Source organism: Phascolarctos cinereus, unplaced genomic scaffold, assembly GCF_003287225.1.
Source record: "Phascolarctos cinereus isolate Bilbo 61053 unplaced genomic scaffold, phaCin_HiC Scaffold_4;HRSCAF=312, whole genome shotgun sequence".
Taxonomy (NCBI): domain Eukaryota; kingdom Metazoa; phylum Chordata; class Mammalia; order Diprotodontia; family Phascolarctidae; genus Phascolarctos; species Phascolarctos cinereus.
The window spans coordinates 593,488,240-593,509,066 of NW_027555847.1; the positions used below are offsets into that span (position 1 = coordinate 593,488,240).

Consider the following 20,827-nt stretch of genomic DNA (forward strand, 5'->3'; position numbering starts at 1 on the left):
ATTTTTGCATTTTTGTGGGATTTTTAAAAATGTGGTTAACAATTTTTAAAAGAAAAGAAAAGTTCTTTAGAGGTGGTTAAGCTAAATGACTTCTGAGGCCCCTTCTAGATCTAAATCTAGGAAGCTAGGGATGACAGGATGGGGAGAGGATAGCATAAAAGGTTTTCTTCTTCCCTTTCCCCTAGTCCCCTTACTATGCTGTAGTAATCTAAGACCTTCTTCTTTCCCTTTTCAGGGAAGGCTTCAACCATGACAATGTAGCTCCACGGCATGGGTCAAGTCAAATCGACAAGAAGTCAACAAGCATTTATTACGCATTTACTACATGCCATTCACTCTGTAAAGCCCTGGGGGTAGAAATATAAGCAAAAACAAAGACAGCTTGTGAATTGCCCTTTACTACTCTGCCCTGTCAGTGATATGAGAAAATTTTAGAAACAAATCTTGCCTCTTCAGGAATACTCATTGAGAACAAGGCACCAGAACAATCTCCTCTTTTCACATACAGCCTCAGGCCAACTATGATACAGAAAAGAATAGAGATCTTCTAGGAAGCACAGAAATCCCTCATACCTAAAATCTGGGCCTTTGCCTATCCTTCTTGTTGGGACCTACATGTGGCAAAAAAAAGGTGTTACTTCTGAGAAGGCTGCTCTTTCAAGGTCTTGGGGAGAGTTGGGGTAGAGCGGACCTTCTCACAAAGTTGGTACTGCTAACTTTAGTGGAATCAAGTGCTGGACAGAGTGGATATGACAGACAGCCCTGCCTTATGTTCTTGCTAGTTAAGTATACTTTCCTATACTATCACCTGGGGGTCATCTGGTTAAGCTCATGGTCTGATGAAGCAGATTTAAAGTTCCAATTTCATAGTGTAACAAGGAATGTCATGTATGGCTCGAAAGAATGCCCCCTCCCCCCAAAAAGACATCTCTAGCATCTTCTACTCCCATTCTTCTACAAGGGAGACTTTAATTCCTATCAGGAAGGGAAGGAGGAAGTTGGAGCCAGAAATTGGTCCCTCTTATCTCCTCAGAGAGAGGAAGTACTGGCCTAGAATTGTATCTATTTGCTCCCTTAAATATTACTAGTCTAGGGGGTATAATTTTTAGGTTCAAGCTAACCTCTTGATCACTGTTTCTTAATGGGGAAGGCATAACTTCAAGTTTTGTACCCAAGGCTTGACTTCTTTCCTACCAAATGCCAGATCCACAATAAACATCCATAGAAACTCATTTATTCAAGTCAATAATAAAACAGAAATCAGAGAAAGTATGCAGATGAGAATATACAGCAGAAAATACAGTGAAGGAGTTCTCCCATTGGGAGGGAGGTTAACTCAGTTTGAGAGAGAGAGGAGAGAGAGAGAGAGAGAGAGAGAGAGAGAGAGAGAGAGAGAGAGAGAGAGAGAGAGTTACCTCTGGATATTACCCAAAGGGAAATTTCCTAATATCTCAAGTGTAGCAAGATGAGAATAAGGACATGATAGGAGTTCTACATGTCAGTTTCTTGCCAGAGTCTTTTTCTCTCTTTGGTGACCTAAAGAGAGGTTGGCATCATCCATCTTCTTTCTCAATGCTGCAAGCTAGAAGAGCCAGAAGAGACTGAGGCGAATGCTCTCTTTTCTCCAGCTCTTACCAACTCTGCCCCGCCTCTCACACAGGAGCAGAACATTGATCTCCACAATGAAGGGAGAGCCACATCACAATAGGTTTTGGGGCATGGCTTACATTCCTCCCCCTGGGCCAAAATTCTTTGCAGTTCCTAGCAAATATCAACTTGGGGCAAGTCCAGTATCGGTATAAACACAGACATCAGTGCTTTGAAACAAGGATGATTTTCTTGGTGTTCTAGGTAACGAGCCTTCGGTACCACTGAAACTGAAATAAAACAAATGAACATTAACAGTATACATAATAGACATGGCACTATACTGAGTATCACCTGGAAGGATACTATAGTGACAACATACCTTACTACATACAGCACATAATAAATGCACATTTCAACAGTTAAGTGCATATCCATAGTAACCTGCAATCAAGCATAGCTAGCAAAGCAAGCTGGTTAGCTGCAACAATAACACTGACAACAGGCAATATAAAATACAATTATAAACAGTATTGTTATGTGGCAACAATGAACAGACATTGTTTATAACATGAACATAACATGAAACATAGTCAAATGAACATAACAGCAAAATAAGAAAGAAGTATGCACAAATATGCAGTAATTTACACGTACAGCAGCAAATACATACAACTACATCTCAAGGTACATTTCATATGAGTATTATCTAGTACTGTTGCCTAGATACATGTGTAACTATATCTTTAGGTTTGCCTCTAATATAATAACTCAGTCTAGTGACTGGTCTACATAGGTCCAGTTCTTGATTATTCTCACAGCTCCTATACTAGAATTAGTAATTGGTATGGACTGACCATCAGAATCACTGCAGGCTTTTTTGTCTACACCTGAGCTGGCAGCCATGCCCTTTCAGTTAAATCTAGACCCTGTATGTCTTTACAGCAGTTTGGGGCAGGGAAGGAGTTGCCTCTGGCTTTAATTTTACCACTATGGAATAATGCACACAGTCTCCAGTCTTCATATAGCTGGTGGATAATCTCTTTTCCTGAGCCATTGACTAGATGAGTGTCTTATCAGTTCTCTCTTAGAAAGTACAACTAATTCTCCTATTGAAGAGGTCTAGGACTTTTGGGGTGCTGCTGGAACCCCAAGATCACGGTAGGGGCCCTGCCTAAATGAATTCAACTCAAATCTTCTTCAGCCAGAGGAAAAGTTTATTAGTGATAAAACATATAGGCCAAGTGACACCCATAAAGACAGGCGGGCATGAGAGGTTCTCAGCCTTGTGGGCCTGAGATTCTCAGCCCCGAATGAGCACCAGGGTAGATCTTATAATACTTTGGGTGACCAGGGAAGGGTCTGGGTGAGAATTCCCTGAGACTGTAATGTCTAAGAGATTGAATAGACAATGGGAATAGATAATGAAGGAACTGAAAGGTATCTGAATGAAATTAAAAGGTAGGCTAAGGCTTTCAAAGGGAGATGAGGGGCTGAGGCCCATAGACAAAGGGCAGCCAGATTCCCTTTGGGGCAAGGGGCTAAGACCTCAGCTTGGGCCACACCCCATCACTATGAGGAATAAATGGTTGCAGTAAACAGTCTTGATATCCTTGCCACCCACCACCACTGTAAATAAGCAAGTTGTCATGACTCTCAGTTACCTTGTATGGATTAGCTTTCCACTGGTGAGGTAACTTGTGAGTCCCTTGAATATCTAGGTTTCTCAATAGAACTTTGTCTCTTTGTAGAAGACCTTGACACCATTCTTATTTAGTTGTGTCCAACTCTATGTGATTCCCATGGACGTTGATCATGGGTTTTTCTTGACAAAGATACTGTATGCATTTGTCATTTCCTTCTCCACTGTGCCCCCATTTTACAGATGAGAAACCGAGGCAAATAGGGGTTACGAGACTTGCCCAGAGTCACACAGCTAGTAAGTGTCTGAGTCCAGATTTGAACTCAGGTCTTCTTGACTCCAAGACCAGTGCTCTATCCAGTACACCCCCTAACTGTCCTTTTGACACCATACTCTAGCATAACATTTTTTGTTTCTGTCACTGATCTAAGCTGAAGGTGTGGCTATTTGAGAGGCATTCTCATCTTCTCCTTCAATTTAAAGATATCCTGAGTTTGAAATAATTGCATCACCTCCTTCATTTGAAGTCAATGGTTCTTGTCCAAATGTAAGAAAGTATGGTGTAAAGCCTCTTGGTAGAAGCATGTACCCGAAGTGATAGGTGACTCCACTGAGCTTTTTGTTCTGATCTCAAAGTTCCTAACTTATTCAATTTTCAAAGTTCAGGCTGTGAGTATCCTTAAGGATAAGCAATCCTCGATTTTCTGATACTTGCCAAGGCCAATATTTCCTTGAGTAGCTTGCTCTCCAAGTCTGTACCTTGGTCAAAGTAATTCCTGGCAGAGATTCACATACTGGGGAAAAAAAATACTTTCCCCAGAACATTTTAGCAAAAATATCTATTTTTTTGGTTTCTTGTGTGTACCTAGTGAAATAGTTACTGAATAGGATGTCCCAGTGAAGACTTCTCAGTGTAATTAAGGTAATGAGTTCAGAAGGTAGTGTGAGAAATGAACTCTCAGAAGTGAAGGCTCCCCAAAGGGTCAAATAATTCTTGATTATTACTTTCAAAATCCTCCCCCACTCAGACCCTGTTTTTAAGCACTTAACAGAAAGAATAAGCCCTGCCCCACCCACAACCTGAGCCTTTACCCTTGGCTTCTGGCCTCTTTCCTTGTCTTTGAATTGCTCGCCTGGAATGTAAGCCCCACCTCCCAGTTAAGGGGATAGGAAGAAACTTTTGAGCTTAGAATGTAAGCCCACCCCCAGTTAAGGGGGTAAGGGATAGTGGTGGGCGGAGACTTGCTTTTATAAGGCGGCCTCTGTTACTCAGTCTCTCTCTCTCTCTCTCTCTCCATGCGCATGGAAGGAGCAGATAGCCATCTCTCCAGATTGTAATAAAGGTAACCTTTGCTTTCCACCTTGAGAAGTCTCTGAGTTTAATTTGGGTTAGGGTCGCTGTCCCACACATTACCAAGATGATAAGTTGTTTCAGTCATGTCTGACCATTTGGGGTTTTCTTGACAAAGATACTGAAATGGTTTGTCATTTCCTTCTCCAGCTCATTTTACAGATGAGGAAACTGAGGCAAATGGGGGTATGTGATTTTTGAAGGGTCACACTGCTAGTAAGTGTCAAGTGTCTAAGGCTGGATTTGCACTCAGGTCCTCCTGACTCCAGGGCAGGAGCTCTATCCACTGCACCACCTAGCTGCCCCCACCATTCACTCTTTAATGCAAACGTGTAATCTCACTTGATCTTCACAACAACCCTGAGGGACAGGCAGAAAAGGCGCTCTTGTCCCCATCTGACTGGGAAATGAAGTACACAAGTCTTGCCTAAGGTCCCCCAGTTAATAAGTGGCAGAAATGAATAATGGCCAGTTCTTTTGCCCCTTAGCCTTCTGTTTCTTCCATGATATTAAAAACAAAAGCTGGTTCTTCTACTGACACTCAGAAGGAGCAAAAAATTTTTACCATTACATATAAAACTAAGAAGATGACTGAGATTTCATGTTGGATTTAGAGTTGAGGGGCTTGGATTCAAATCCCAGCTCTGCCACTTACTGCCTTAGACAAATCATTTCACATTGCTGAGTTTCTGGATCAGTAAAATGAAAGGTTGGACCAAATGAATTCCAAAGTCTCTTCCAGCTTATAAGCTAACATCCACACCTTCATAACCATAACTATGAAGGGGGCCCAGAAATGAGAGCATGTGGCTTCTCTTAAATAGTGGAAGAAAGATGCATGTGACAAGGGTCATTAAGCATCGATAAGACTACTGTGCTGATGGGGCTTCTGCTGAGCACTGTGAAAAGAGATGGCTCTAGATTTGGCCACTGTCCTCTGAAGACATATGGGGTCCATATGGGGTCTTGGCCCATAGTTTAAGAAGCGCTGAAGGAATCGCGAATGAAAACAGTTTAAGAAGGCCAGAGCAGTCAAAATCCCAGAATCTGAGTCAGAAGGGATCTCAGAGGTCCTCTGGTCTCATCCATACCCACCCAAATAGCAATTCCTTCCACAATATTCCCAGGGAGTGATCACCTTGCCTTTGTTTGGACACCTCCAACGTGAGAGGGACTACACTACTCCAGTCATTCAACTTTGAGATTGCTGCAATCATTAGAATTTTCATTTGTTCTTGATTACATGAAGTCTAAATTTCAGCTTCCACTCATTGCTCCTGCTTTTACTTGTCTATAGGGGCCAAATATCCAGGCCCATCCCTCCTGTGGGACAAACAAATTACCATAAGATAGCCAGACCCAAATCTGGACTCCCAGCACAGCCCAGTTTACACCCACTGGGATGTCATTCTTTCTGCCTTGCTCTTGTCAATGACTGTGTGAATTAGCTGTGTGGATTAGGGAAAAGGATCCTGGAGGGGAGAATTGAGACACAGGTTCTCATCCTATTGTTGGCTCTGTCACTTTGTAAAGACTCAGGCCAAAAGTTAAACTAGACCTAGAAGAGCAGCCAATCTCCAAAGAGAAAGGCCAATTCACAGCTAACACTGGTGGAAGGAGGGAAAGTCTTACTCATCAAGGTTAACACTGTGTGTACTGTTCTCAGGAGGAAGTGGGAATTTCCATATGGGAAGTTCCCTTCCGTGTACAATGAATTACTATCTTGATGGGAAACCCGTGGGCAGCTTCATGAGAAGAGAAATGAGAGAATTCACCCTCTTTCTTTTCATGGTGACACCATTTTTTTCTTCCTGGAGGGGAGGGGGTGTATGCATTGCTATATGCAGCTGTACATTTGCTGATGCATATTTATCTGTCTGACTGTAAAGTGCATGCCTGGTAATTGTTTCCCTTGTCCAGGATGTGTCACCTTTGCTACAACTGTACTTTCTCTGCCACCCCCTGAGCCCTACACAGACCAAGCATGGGCTGAAAGCTTCCCAGGGTTCCAAGGCCAAAATGAGGGGAGGGGAAGTCCCCCTAAATCAGGGGAAGGCCATTCATTCTACCAAAAAGATGGGAAGAGTCAGGCAGGGTTAAAAGAGCCAGGAATGGAGCTGCCATGTTTCTTACTTGTCCTCTCTGCTCTCATTTGCTCTCTTCCTTTTTCTCATATTTTTGTTCTCTCATCCCTATAATGGATAACATGCCATTAAGTTCCTGTCTCCATTCCTGCCTATGTGCTGAGGTTTCCTTCTCCTTGGAGAACAGCAAAGGCTCTCAGCTTCCTCTGGTTCTGGGATTCATGTCTGCAGAGAGAAGAGGGATAGTGAACTCAACAGCCACTAGACTCTAAGCCAAGTGATTCAGACTTGATTACCACCACACTTTCCAAGAGTTACTGGCTCCTGCAAGCTGCTCTCCTTGCGACACGGTTTCACAAGGTTCCTGACTGCAGATCCCCCACAAAGATGGTGGTGGCTTCTCAACAGCTCTGGAATTCCCCGCCCAGGCCTGAGCTCTTCCACATTCTGTTCATTGGAAACCCAGAGGGATTACACTTATTGACTAATCCCAGGGCAAAACTCCCTTGAGTTCCCAATTACGATGATAACAAATCACTTAAGTGGTCCTTGACAAACCAGATCTGACTTTTAAGGCCCACAAGAAACTTCATTGTGGGTAAGGTAAATTACAATAAAAGCAGAGAATGGAAATTATTGGAAAGTCTTTTCAGATCAAGAAGACAAATATCCAACACTTGCTGAAGAGACCAGAGGAAATCTCAATTTTTCTCCCAGGGACTGGTCCAAACCATGTCATCCCCTCTCCTCAATAAACTTCAAGGGTTTTCCATTACTTCCAGAATTAAATATAAAGTAATCTGTTGGGCATTTAAATCTTTTCACAACCTAGATTCTTCTTACTTTTCCAGTCTTCTTATCCAATACTTCCCTGCACACAGTCTGGCCCCATGGCCACTCCTCGCACGAGGCAGCCTATTTTCAGACTCTCCCATTTCACTAGTTTTCCCTCATGCTTGGAATACTCTGCCTCTTTGCTTCACCGACTTCCTTCAAGACTCAGTTCAAATGCTTCTTTCTTCTGGAGGACTTTCCAGGGACCCTCAGCTTCTAGAGACTTCCCCTCTACGATGACCTTCCATCTACTCTGTCTATATGTTGTATGTACACCTTTATAGACATGTTGTCTCCCCCATTAGAAAGTAAGCTCCTTGAGGACAAGGGGTAGCTGTGCTTTTGTTTGGATCCCTGGGTACTAAGTTGCTTATTGTAATAAGGACCATAATAATGCTTGTTGATTGATTGGATCTTCAGATGCCACTGGTTCATAAAATCAATCTTATTACCACAAAGATTTATGCACAACAGAAAAGCTTTCCTAGTCGCAACACATGGGTGGCTCACTAATTTCAAAAAAGAGTGAATATGACCTATTTCCAGTACAATAAAAAAATCCCTTGGAGTTTACTGGACCAAGATTTGACCTGTATAATGAGGGTTTGTTTTAGTAAAGATTTGATATTGTTTTTATTTCTGGATTAAAGTGTCATGAAATTCCCCTGAGGGGAATAAAAGCCTTCAATACACATGATACATGGATGACCCAATCTTTAGGGCACAGAGCAGGAGGTAGTCTTTTCCTCAGGGACTGATGTGGGATAAAGAAAAGGGTCTGTAGGAGGAGACTGTTAGCAAAGCTATGGGGAACAGTTTACTTGCCGCAGCTTTGGAGAGACTTCACCAAGTCTTCTAAGAGGTAATGTGACTTCCTGGAGTCCGAGGCCAAGGAAAGAGAAGCAGCCAAAAGCAATGTTGGATACAAGGGAGGGAGGAAAGAGGGGGAGAAAGGCAGGGGAAGGACAGAATTGTTCAGGGAAGGGGAGGTACTATCCAGACCAACTGGAAGGAAGAAGAACCCTTCAATAACGCTGCTCAAAATACTTCCTGCCTCATCCCAGGAAACGAGGGGTCTGAGGCTGAAGATTCTGAGAAACTCATGAAAGCAGAACAGAATCCCTCTTTGGGGAGGGCAGATTTAAAAACCTCATTGCGTAGATTGTAGGAAGAAAGAAAAAGAAAGAATAAAAGAAATCTCTTTCCTGCTGCCAAGAGGCAACTAATTCTCAGTTCACTTTGCTGTTCCATTCATGTGGATTCTCTTTTCCTAAAGCTCAGGGTATAAGTTGGTCCTTCGGTAACAGAAGGCAGGGAAGATGTTGGTTTAGAATTTAGCAAGGAGAAGCACAAGTCAAAAATGAGAAAGTTAAAAAAAAATAACAACTTTACCCAATAACTTTAACCTAATGAAGTAATGAGCAAGATGGTGGTGGTGATGGGAGGGGAGGGGGCAACCATTCACAAGTCCTTGAAGGCCACCAAAGGAAAAGGAAATGGAGAGATATTGCAGAGAGTTATCCAAGGGAGAGCAGGATGGATTGAGCAGGGTGTGATTTTGGGTGAATACCAAGGAAAAATATGTAGACAGCCAAGTCTTTGGGGCTACAGATTAGTCCCTAAGGGAAGAAACGAATTGTCCAAATCATGGATAAAATCATTTACACACAAACATGCCCCAGGAAGCAGTCATATATTGCTCTAGAGAAGGGAAGGCAGGGGCAGGGAGCAGGGTGAGACAACAGATGGTTCCTCCCCAACTACAACGCTGTGTGACAGAACCTTCATTCATTCTTGTAACTAATTGACCTTTTATAGTGCTAAAATGAGCATCATGGGGCTGCCATTATGAAGAGGCATTGTGATATATATATATATATATTATATATATATATATATATATATATATATCTAATATTGGTAGAATTCGGGGCATGAAGCTGGAAGACTTGGGTATAAAACCAGTCTATAACATTAACTGTGTGACACTGAGCAAGTAATTTAATGTCTGTGCCAGTTTCCTCATCAGTAAAACAAGAATAGCACCCACCTCATGGATTGTGGTGAAAATCAAGTGGGAAAATATACATAAAACACTTAGCAAGGCTTACAGTACTATTTAATTGCTTTAATTAAGAAAAAATCTTATTTTCTCTTCTACCCTCTTCTACCTCCCCTATGGTAAAAGAAAGAAAAACATGAAAACAGAAAAACCTCATGACAAACATTCATAGTTAGGCATAACAAATTCTCAAATTGGTCATGTTCAAAAAAATATAACTCTATGCCTTAGTCTACACTCTGAATCCATCATCTTTCTGTCAAGAGGAGGGTAGCATCTTTCACCAGAAGTCCCCTAGAATTACAGCTGATTTCTGCATTGATCACAGTTCTTATGTCTTTCAAAGTTGTTCGCTTCTACAATATTTTCTTATATAAATTATTTTCCTGATTCTGCTCACTTCAATCTGCATCATTTCATTCAAATCTTCCTAGGTGTTTTTCCCCCCTAGGTTTTTATGATACATACAGTTCCTTTGGTCATTTCTTACAGTACAAGAGTATTCCATTATATCCACATTCCATTACTGATTCAGGCATCCCCCAACTGATAAGCTCTCCCTTAGACTTCCACTTCATTACCACCACACAAAAAAAGAGCTGCTTTAAATATTTTTGTACATATGCCTTTCCTTTTCCTCCATGATCTCTCTAGGGTACAGACCTATAGTAGCATCTTTTGACACACAGTTTCAAATTACTTTCCAAAACGGATGGACCAGCTTCACCAACAGTGCATTAACATACCTATTTTCCCATAACCCTTCAAGTGCTTGTCATTTTCCTTTTCTGGTTATTTTTGGGTCAACTTTGCCAGTGAAAACTTCAGAGTGGCTTTATAATATGCATTTCTCTAATAACTAGAGACATTTGGAGCATTTTTTCATATGGCAATTGATAGGTTGGATTTCACCTTCTAAAAACTGCCCGTTCATATCCTTGTAAATGCTATTATTCATGAAGGAAAGCAGCAGGGGTAAGGAAGCACCTTTGAGTTTTCTGTCTTCCCTGAAAATTTGCTTTCATCAGCTGCAAACAACTATTTATGACTTCCTGGAATTTCCCTTGAACCAAGTTACTCCACACCCCCCACCCCCACTCCTCCACACCACACCACTCCCTTCCACAACTGAAATCTGAGCCCCACGGCACACAGAGACAAACAAAACAACATGACATCACCCACCCAGGGATTTGTACTTTCGAGACAACAGCGTCAGCCTTTTGTTACAGATCGGATAGGTTGGATCTGCATTGCCAGGCTCACATCCGGCCCTTACAGACTAATGCTTCTTGTGATCTAACAGTGATGAGGGCACGATGGCTGGGTGGTAGTGTTTGAGGGTGGGTGGGAGGAGGGATTATGGTTTGGGGGAGGGTAGGGCCCACCCCTGCCCCTCTCCATTTGTATTCCATCTTTCTAACCACGGTGTAAAGGAGAGTAGAAGGAGTTCTATAAAAAAGGTCAACAGAGAGGATTTAGTAAGGGAGGTGAGAGCCATGACCCCGGACAAGTCATGTAACCTCTGTTAACCTCAGTTTCCTCAACTGTACAATGGGGTTAATAACAACACCTACCTTGGTTCGAACGAGATAATATATTTGCAGTGTTTAGCACAATGCCTGGCATATATAAGGTGTTTAATAAATGTTTATTGATCTACTCTCTGGGCCTCAGTTTCTTCAGCTGCAAAACTTGATGGCCCTCTGAAGTCCCTTTCAGCTCTAAATCTGCAATCCTGTGTGCTTCTGTGAAGCCAGAGTTGAAGGGACTCTCTAGTCGCACCTGCACTTGGGTGGGGAGGGGGGAGCAGGGAAGCCCACTGCTTTCCAAGGTAGCCCATCCCATTTCTCTGCAATGTCCACTCCTTGTTCTTGGTTCTGTTTATTGGCCCCTGACCACCTGTCAGGGATGACACTCCTGTAGGGCAAACGGTGATAGGCAGAAGTAAATGCAGACTGTCAGAAGCAAAGACAGCTTCATTTATAGGAAACAGGGCGCTTCCCTTTCTTCCACTGGTGATCACAGGAATTAGCTGCATAGAAGGGAAAAAGGAACCTGGAATGGGGGTGGAGACCTAAACATTGGTCACATTTTGCCACCAACTATGCGGCTTTCAGAAGGTCACTTAACTCCCCTTCCTGCCTCAGTTTTCTCCTTTGTAACAAGGGAATAACAACAGATCTGCATCCCACTGACCCCTCAAGAAGGGCGTTAGAGTCAAAGACAGCAACAGATCTGACATTTATAAAGGATTATAAAACACCAGATGTTACTGTAGCCCATTCTGTTTCTTCTATTCTCCCACCTCCCATCCCCTAGAGGCATATACAAGGAAGTAGTCTGAGTTAATTCAAATGTCCAAGGCCTTTCCAAGTTAAAAATAGGTGAGACTGGCAGATGTCATTTTAAACTCAATACCCTCATAAACTAATGTTTAATAAACTGCTTTTTTATAACACCTTATGTCAGGACTAGATACCCCATAAAAATGGAACTGGCAAAAGTCCTAAGTGACAGGCAAGCCACCTGGAAACACATGTTGTCTTCTTGCAGCTAACTGGCACAGGCTGAAGTATTAGAGTGAGTCAGGGAGCTGACATGGAGAGGCAGTATGCTATAGTGGGTAGAGTGAATGCTATGCCAGGAATCAGGAAGAGCTGGGTTCAAATCCTGCCTCCAACACCTAACAGCTATGTGACCATGGGCAAGTCATTTAAACTTTCTAAGCCACAGTTACAAAATGAGGATGATACTACCTGGAGCCTCTTAGGGTTGTAAGGATAAAATGCGGTAATATTTGTAAAGCATTTTGCAAATCTCAAAGCGTTATATGAATGCCAGCTATGCCAGGTAATTCTGGCAACTGGAGAGGTAAGTAAACAGACCTTTTCAAGGGAAACAGCAAACATAGCCAGTCAGTCTTAGATGCAGAAAACGAAAGGTAACCATTGTGATACAGTGGACAGAGATCCAATTCATGAGGCGTGGCTTCAAAGTCCTGATGCCACTTATGGGCTCTATGGACATAGGCAATTCACTTAACTGTTCTGTGCCTCAGTGTCCTTACCTCTGAAATGGGGATGATAATTCTTGTGAAAAGGGGATGATAATACTTATGTTGTTGTTCAGAAGTGCCTTATTCTTTGTGATCCCCATTTGGGGTTTTCTTGGCAAAGACACTGGAGTGGTTTGCCATTTTCTTCTCCAGCTCATTTTACAGATGAGGAAACTGAGGCAAACAGGGTGAAGTGACTTGCCCAGGGTCACAGGGTTAGTAAGTGACTGAAGCCAAATTTGAATTCAAGTCTTCCTGACTCCAGGCCCTATGCTCTATCCACTTTGCCATCTATCTGCTCTAAATACTTAAACTACCCAACTTATTCCACGTAAAGTAAATGGATGTGAAGTCTTTTGTAAACTGAAAGTGCCTTGTAAATGTGAGTAATTAGTATTTCTCCCAGCATTTTCACAACTGATTTAACTGGGACAGTGGAGAGGTAGAGAGCATAAGCTCCTTGAGGGTAAAGGCTATTTTTTGGTCTTCTTTTTTATACCCTACACCCTTCTTCCAGCAACTAGCACAGTGCTGGCTATGCCTGGCAAATTTAATTATTGTCACAATTCTACTTTCTATAGGAAGCCTTTCTCTAGACCAGTTCAGAAAGAAAGAGATGCTTTATGAAAAACCCAGTCTACCCAAATTGCTTACTATCCATAAAGAAACCACATATGCATGTGAAACTCCCTCAACTCCCAGCTGGCATCAACATGAATTATTTCCCTTCTAAAATAACACTTCAGTGTCTGATTATGCTCCTGACCTAACAGGGTCCATGAACGTGGATTGGGGGGGGGAGGAGAAATACATCTTTATTTTCACTAACCTCAAACTGTAATTTAATATTTCCTTCAATTATGAATGTAGGCAGCAAAATATTATTTTGAGGAAAGGTCCACAGGCTTCACCAGACTGCCAAAGGGTTTCATGAGACACAAAAAATCGTTAAGAACCCTGTTTTAGAGTCTCAAGTTCCTGGTCCGTAAAATGGGGATACTAATGGTGGTGAGGAAGGGGCTTTGTGAACCTCAAAATACAAAATAAATGTAAATTATTATTACTGTTATTTTCTAACCAGAGGTAGGTGCTCAATTTCTACTGCATCATATTTCTGAAGGCTTTGGGAATGGGAAGTTAGAAGCCAGGAGAAAAATGTGGGCAGGTAACAAGATAACTACTTATCTTGCCTCTATCTGTTCTGTAGCCCCAGGGGAATGGCAGTGTGTAATCTGTCAAGCTGTGTGTGTGCTTGTGGGAAGGCAAAGGAGATCATAGCTCTCACGCTGGAAGGGACCTAGTCAAATACCCCCATTTACAGATGAAGAAACTGTGACCTAACTTACTTGCACAAGGTGACCCTGTTAGTAAGTTTCAAAGTGGGACCTGGGTCCACGTCCTCTGGCTCAAGTCAGCACTGTCCCACCCTGCCTCCTGAACTCTTGGAGGTTTCTTGTTCCTCCACCACAGGATGTGGAATAGCAGCCTAATACTAACAGGGTAGATTCAAGGCTGGACTATTACTAGCAAACTCAGGAGCTGAAGGTTGTTCTCAAGGTTGCAGAAGTGCCAGAGATTCTTACAAGGTGGGACAGGTTTTTAAAGGGTTATGAACATCACAGGTGGCTCAGTGGACAGAATCTTGGGCCTGGAGTCAGGTAGACTTATCTCCCTGAGTTCAAATCTGGCTTCAGACACTTATTAACTTGGTGACCCTGGACAAGACAACTTAATCCTGTTTTCCTCAGTTTTCTCACCTGTAAAATGAGCTGGAGAAGGAAATGGCAAACCACTCCAGAAAACCTCAAATGGGGTGAAATGACTCAACAAGGACAAATGTCAATAGGGTGGTTTTCTAAGCTCAGCCAATAAAGTAGCATTTTGATGATTAGATGTTCAATTAGGAAACAAGAGGTCATCACAATAGCAATTTTTTAAAAAATGTGCTACTAGCCTTAAGAGTTGCAGGCTTGTTAACAGCAAGGAGATCTTTCATTGAGAAAATGAGTGCTGCTCTAGTAAATTTAAGTTCTTATATTACTGGCTTAGTAGCTCTTAAATCTTCAAGATGGGCTCAGCTGGAGAAATTCTGAAACATACTACCCAGATTGAAGAAGCAGCTATCTGATTATCTTGTAAGGGAGCTCTGTAAGTATTACCCTTTCGATTTCCAGAGAAAAGACATTTGGCTTTCCAAGCCTTGAATTTTGTTTTCTATTCACTCCAAAGATGAGCTGCAGTCACTGGAGTGGCTAGAAGCACATGCATATTACTTCTTTCTTAGCATTCTGGAGATAGACGTCATCAGGCCCCTGCTTGCTTACATTAATTTCCCTACTGGTATAAAGGGATGGTCCACTGCATATAGACTTCAGAAGATAGAGGACGATAGAAGGGCCTGGAGTGCTGTAGTTTATAGGGTTATACAGAGTTGGACACAACTGAATGACTAAATAACAATAATCATTACATATATGCTGCTAGGATAGTAAGAGTTGCTTTAAGCCATTATAAGACAGTAGTTCTGAAAAGTAAAGTACGACAAGCTTGCATTTAACTCCTAGAAAATCCCCATCAGAGCTTACTCACATTTGGGAAATGGAGTGATGGAGTATGGGGTTAATTGTGTGTAAGAAAGCTGGAGCCCAGCCAATGAAACACATCACTTACTCTGCTAAGTACGCAATCTGATCCCAAATAGTCCCTTAACCTAGGATAGCAAATGAATGTGGTTTGATCACTGAAGGGAAATAACAGAAATGATATATGATTAAGCTTGCCAGATGACCAGTAAGTTATCATTAAGAGATAAAGGGAACTATCCCCATTGACGCTTGCTGGGTAAAGATCAGTGTCAAAACACATCTGTGGGCTAGGTTGACATCTGAAGATGCCTGTATTTTTCAGTTTTCTCTTAAAATTGAATCACAGTCTAAGTAAATAAATTTGCGCAGATGGAACCATACAAAGCAGGCTTTAATTTTCTGCAAACTGTCTGCCAGTGACCTGGAATCTATTTCAAAACCTATTTTTGTTTCTTAGAGTCTGGTATTTCAGGCTAACACAGTCTAGTCTATTCTGATCCAGAATCTTCAAATTTAGAAGTTAAAACTCTGTGGTACAGGAATATGAATCTTTAATTGGGCCGAGATTAACCTTTTCATTTTAACTAGTAGGAAAGAAAAACCATCTCTGCCATACCATATTCCAACATCAACAAGCTTTTTAGTAAGCACCTGCTAGATGTAACCCTTATACTTCTGAAAGATTTTTAATCTACAGGGACAAAGGGCTCTTTGAGGTAACCCTGTCCAGATAAGAATTTGGTGTGTGGGCATTTATTTTGAGATTCATTTTGTAAAGATATATATATATCTATCTGTAGTGCTTTTTTTGAGGGAGGAGGGTGATGGGACATTGAAGAACAATGTGAAAAAAATGAAAAAGAACCTAGTACTCCAGGCTCATAGTCAAAAATCCATTTTTATAGTTAGCTGTAACATGTTTGTGTATGTATGGGCATCTATGACTTAAAATATGCACATATGTATACATGTTGGTTGTCTTTCTGTTTCAAAGAGGACCAGTGACATCTCAGGATGATGTCATGACTCTCACGTGAACTGGATTTAAGTGAGGCAAGCTGCAAAAGTCATCAGCCTCACTGTCTCTTCCCGAGTCACTGGAGTCCAGTGGCAGGACAAAAGTCAAGACAACTGGCAATATAATATATCTGTACATAATAATCTCCATAAATGTGTGTGTATATCGGTGTGCAAGACTTAAATCAGGCCCACAACTAATTTCAGATGACTGTAGCAGATAGAGGAGTTCGGTTCTTTTCATCTCAGTAGCAAATCCACTCTCACTCATCAAACTGAGATTTCCCATCATCCAAGGGGTAACAAAGCTGGAAAGGTAGGTTTGGAGGTTATGAGGGGCTTCAATTGCCAGGCAGAAGAGTTTATATCTGAATGGCATAGAAGATAAAATGCAGGATTTGGAGTCAGGAAGACCTGGATTCAAATATCACCATAAACACTTACTGGCTGTGTGACTCCGGGTAAAATCACTTAATTTTTCAGTGCTTTGGGTTTCTCACCTGTGGACGTTGGACTTGGTGGCCTCTAGTTCCAAACAGAGTAGCTTAGGTGGCGCAGTGGATAGAGTGCCGAGTCAGGAAGACTTGTTTTGGGAGTTCAAATCCAACCTCAGATCCTTAGTAGCTGTGTACCCTGGGCTGGTCATTTAACTTTATTTGCCTCAGTTTCCTCATCTGTAAAATGAGCTGGAGAAGGAAAAGACAAACCATTCTGGTATCTTTGCCAAGAAAACCCCAAATGGGGTCACAGAAAGTCAGACACGACTGAAAAACAACTTAAAGTTCCAAACTAGGATCCTGCTGCCAAAAGGCAATAGGGAGGCCCTGGAATGTATTAAGAGAATGACATAGTTAGACTTGCACTCAAGGAAAATCACTTTAGCAAGTTTGAAGAGGATGGATTGGTACATGTTGAGAGTTGAGCCAGGAAGACAGATTAGGAGGATGCTGTAACAGTTCACGTGAGAAAGGATAAGGGCCTGTCCTGGGTCAGTGGCTATGTAAGTGGAAAGAGAACAGATGTGGATAATGTTGAGGCAGTAGAGATTTGGAAACTGACTGAATAAATGGAGTAAGGGAAAGGAGTTGAGGTTGACACAGAGGCTGTGAATCTGGGTAACTGGAAGCACTGTGGTGCCCTTTATGGAAATTCAAAAGAGGAGTGGCCTTGAGAAAAATGAAATAAGCTCTGTTTTGGACATAATGATTTGATATGCTTATGGGACATCCAGTTCAAGAGTGCACACAATAATGACAGCTTGAAATTATAGAGTATTTTACAAACTATTAAGCATTTCCCTCCTATCAGACTGGAGGTAAGGAAGGCAGAGTTTATTATACCTATCTGACAGAAGAAAAGGTTGAGGCTAACATTAAATGATTTGCTCACAGTTACATGATTTATCAGTATCAGTTCAGCCTGAGACTCAAAGCTAGGTGGTCGTGTTGCCTCTTCCTTGCAGAAAAAAGGGTCGTATTTGGAGTCAGAGGACCTAGTTTCAAAGTCCAGTGTTGCCACTTTCCAGGACAGCAAGTCACTGATTGCTCTGGGTTTCAACCATAGGTGGAGGTCAAGTGACTCAAACTCCTCCACTTAAACCAGTAAGCAGATATGCCCTGAAATCCTCCTTTAAAAATACCTCTGCTGAGCCAATCAACCACAGTTATAAACCAGGTGTGAACAGGGGTAGATATTCCCATTCAAACAATCAAAGGCATTTCAATTAGGGGCTGACAGGAAGACTGTTGGGATTGGTTGAAGAGATTCATTTATGCCACATGGGGATGGTATCAAAATAGCAAGCTGGTTTGGCATCAGGGATCATCATCATTTGGCATAGTACCTGCCACACAGTAGACAACAAAGGTTTGTTGACTGATATTAACTTTTTTTTTGTTTAAAAAATTTTATCATAAATATCAAATTGGAGATCTGAGCATCTGACAGCTTAGGGTGGAAGCCCCTGGGAAGGAAGGAACTGTCAGGAGGGAAAGGGGAGAACACCTGGGCCTCCTCCTCCCGGTTATTTTAAAAAGAGGAACTTGTGAACTTTGGAGGGCTTTATTTGGACTTTTTCATGGGTGTCCTAGCAACATTCCTAGCACAATAGTATATGACAGCAGAGTCTTCATCAGGAGCTGAGTACAGACCAGATATGCAGAAGAAAGGCACCTTCCACTCTCCACTATTCCAATTCTCCACAATAAACCTAGCAGAAAAGATATGCCATCCCTAACGGAAACCTCATGAGTTCCCCACAAAAGGGAGAAACAGACTTTGAACATCCAAGAGCTATGAGTTAAACCTTAGCCATATGTGGTCTCAGCTTGAGCCCACATTATCCTGGACTCTGGATATACTTGTGGGATACTGTCATAGACTCTTGGAGGGATGTTTCATACTAACTGTTCTTATCGTATCACCTTAGTACATAGAACAAATGCCTCCTTTCTGGGAGTGAATTAAATTTGGCTAATTGATATCAACTGATAATCGTGGGGAAAGCGTATCCCCCAAAGAGTGGGGATGCAAGGGCCTAGAAAGACATACTCCCAGCCCCTCAAGATTAATTCCTAGAAGCCTGAGAAGTAGCAGTTGAGCTCTGGGGACTCTGTAAAGTGAAGAGGTTGAACTAGATGACCTGTAAGACCTCTTTCACCTCTAAATTGATAACTGTTGTCACTGGCCTGGAATAATTTTGTTATTTAATATCTCTGGGCTTTAGTTTTTTCATCTATGAAATTATGATGTTGGGATTAGATCTAACAGATTAACTTATAAAGTATCTGAAAGCTTACAAAGCATTTTGCTCCTAATATCCCTGTGAGATAGGCAAAACAAATATTTTTATTCCCATTTTTACCAAATGAGGAAACCGAGGGTCAGGAAAACTAAGTGACTAGTCCATGGTAACTAGAAAGTGTCCAAGCGAGGATTCAAAACTCCAGTCTACTACCTCCAAGTTCATTGCTCTTTTCTTTCTACTATACTGTTTCTAGTTGATCACTATGGTCTTCTTAAGAAACACATTTCAAGAATTCTATAGAAAAAAATCTCCAAACAACCTTTAAAAAGCAATTTCCAGTCAGGACAATGGTTTCATCATGGCCAAGGAACATAGCATAATCATTGCATATTTTTATAAACAGCCTTTTTTTTTTCTTTCAGAAACAGCTAAGGCCCCATTGCACATAAGATAAAATGATTTTCAAGAATTGAGATCTGAAAGGCTTTAGACCACTGATATCTCTGGAAAACTTGTAAACACTGGAAATGAATAAATTTTTATTAACACCATCAGGCAGGACATTTTATAACCCCAGGTTCAAGTTTACAAATGTTCCTGAAACCATCAATCTCTTAACTTGTACTAAAATAATGTAGGTCTCCAGACAATGAGCTTGGACAAATGGTAACTGTAACAAGGAGGCATTGGAGACTAGAAAATGTGGTAACACTGCTGCAACACTGGAGTACCTAATTACCTTTTTTTTTTTTTGTAAGGCAATCGGGGTTAAGTGACTTGCCCAGGGTCACACATTTAGTAAGTATCATGTGTGTGAGGCCGCATTTGAACTCAGGTCCTCCTGACTCCAGGGCCAGTCCTCTATCCACTGTGCCACCTAACTGCCTCTCTAATTACCTTTGAAGAGTTTGCTCAAAGTATTTGGGGGAGAACAACCTATAATAACAATATTTTGTAAATTCAGGCATGAAGATGAATAGGATTTTATTTTAGAAAGAAAAAAGCATAATAGCCTTTCAAGTAGTAAAAAGGTTTACTTGAAATATAACTCAAGAGAAAAAAAAAGTAAATTTTTAACACTTCCTTTCCTGCCTCCTTTACTAAAGAAGCAAGAATTAGGTTATAGACTTGAGCACTAAGTCTAAATTTATGCCAAAGAGCAGACTATCAGCTTGGTTAGAATGTCAGTATTTTGTTAATGTTGAAAGGACATGGAATAGAAGTAAAGGAAGGACCGAATTTACTTATTATATCTTTAAAAATAATTTTGGCTAATTTAAACTATTGGCATAGGGAAACATAAAAGGCCAGGTGTAAATCCTTGAAGTACATTCTTAAGCCCCTATTCAAACGATTTTTACCAGAGTTCTAGATTAGGATAATCTAGGAAATGATTTTCATGAGTTGGACAATACCTAACTATGTCAGGAAATCCAGATGACCCTTTGTTAAAAAAAGATAAAACTGATAAAAATTTAATTTAATTTAATTTTTAAAAAAGATAAAACATTCTGGCCATTCTGTGAGGAAGGTGACTAGAAGAGTTTACACATACAGAAAAAAATAAAGTACATGTCAAAAAAACTCTGTTCTAACTGAAGAGCACAAGGAAAAACCTTTCAATATTATTCAAACAACATTAACTGTTTAATGAACTATAGCATGCAAAACTCTATTTGAGGGATGGTTGGGGGGATACAAAAAAAAGAAGGTACAATCCTTGTTCTCAAAGAGTTCATAATCTAATAAAAGGTAGAACATATTCCCATTAAACCAACGAAAAGTATTTTTACAGATCAACAGCACCATGAATGCAAATTAGATATAACACAGTAACTTGTACGTAGTAAGCACTCGGTAC

General features: G+C 41.2%; 1 long non-coding RNA gene across 1 annotated transcript; it reads right to left on the bottom strand.

The window, feature by feature from the left end:
• Positions 1 to 1,218: 1,218 nt before the first annotated feature.
• Positions 1,219 to 18,677, bottom strand: LOC144457017 (uncharacterized). Its single transcript, XR_013486294.1, has 2 exons — positions 16,721 to 18,677; positions 1,219 to 1,877 (listed from the first exon to the last, which is right to left on the bottom strand). It is a non-coding gene; the product is annotated as an uncharacterized LOC144457017 (long non-coding RNA).
• Between the last annotated feature and the right edge of the window lie 2,150 nt (positions 18,678 to 20,827).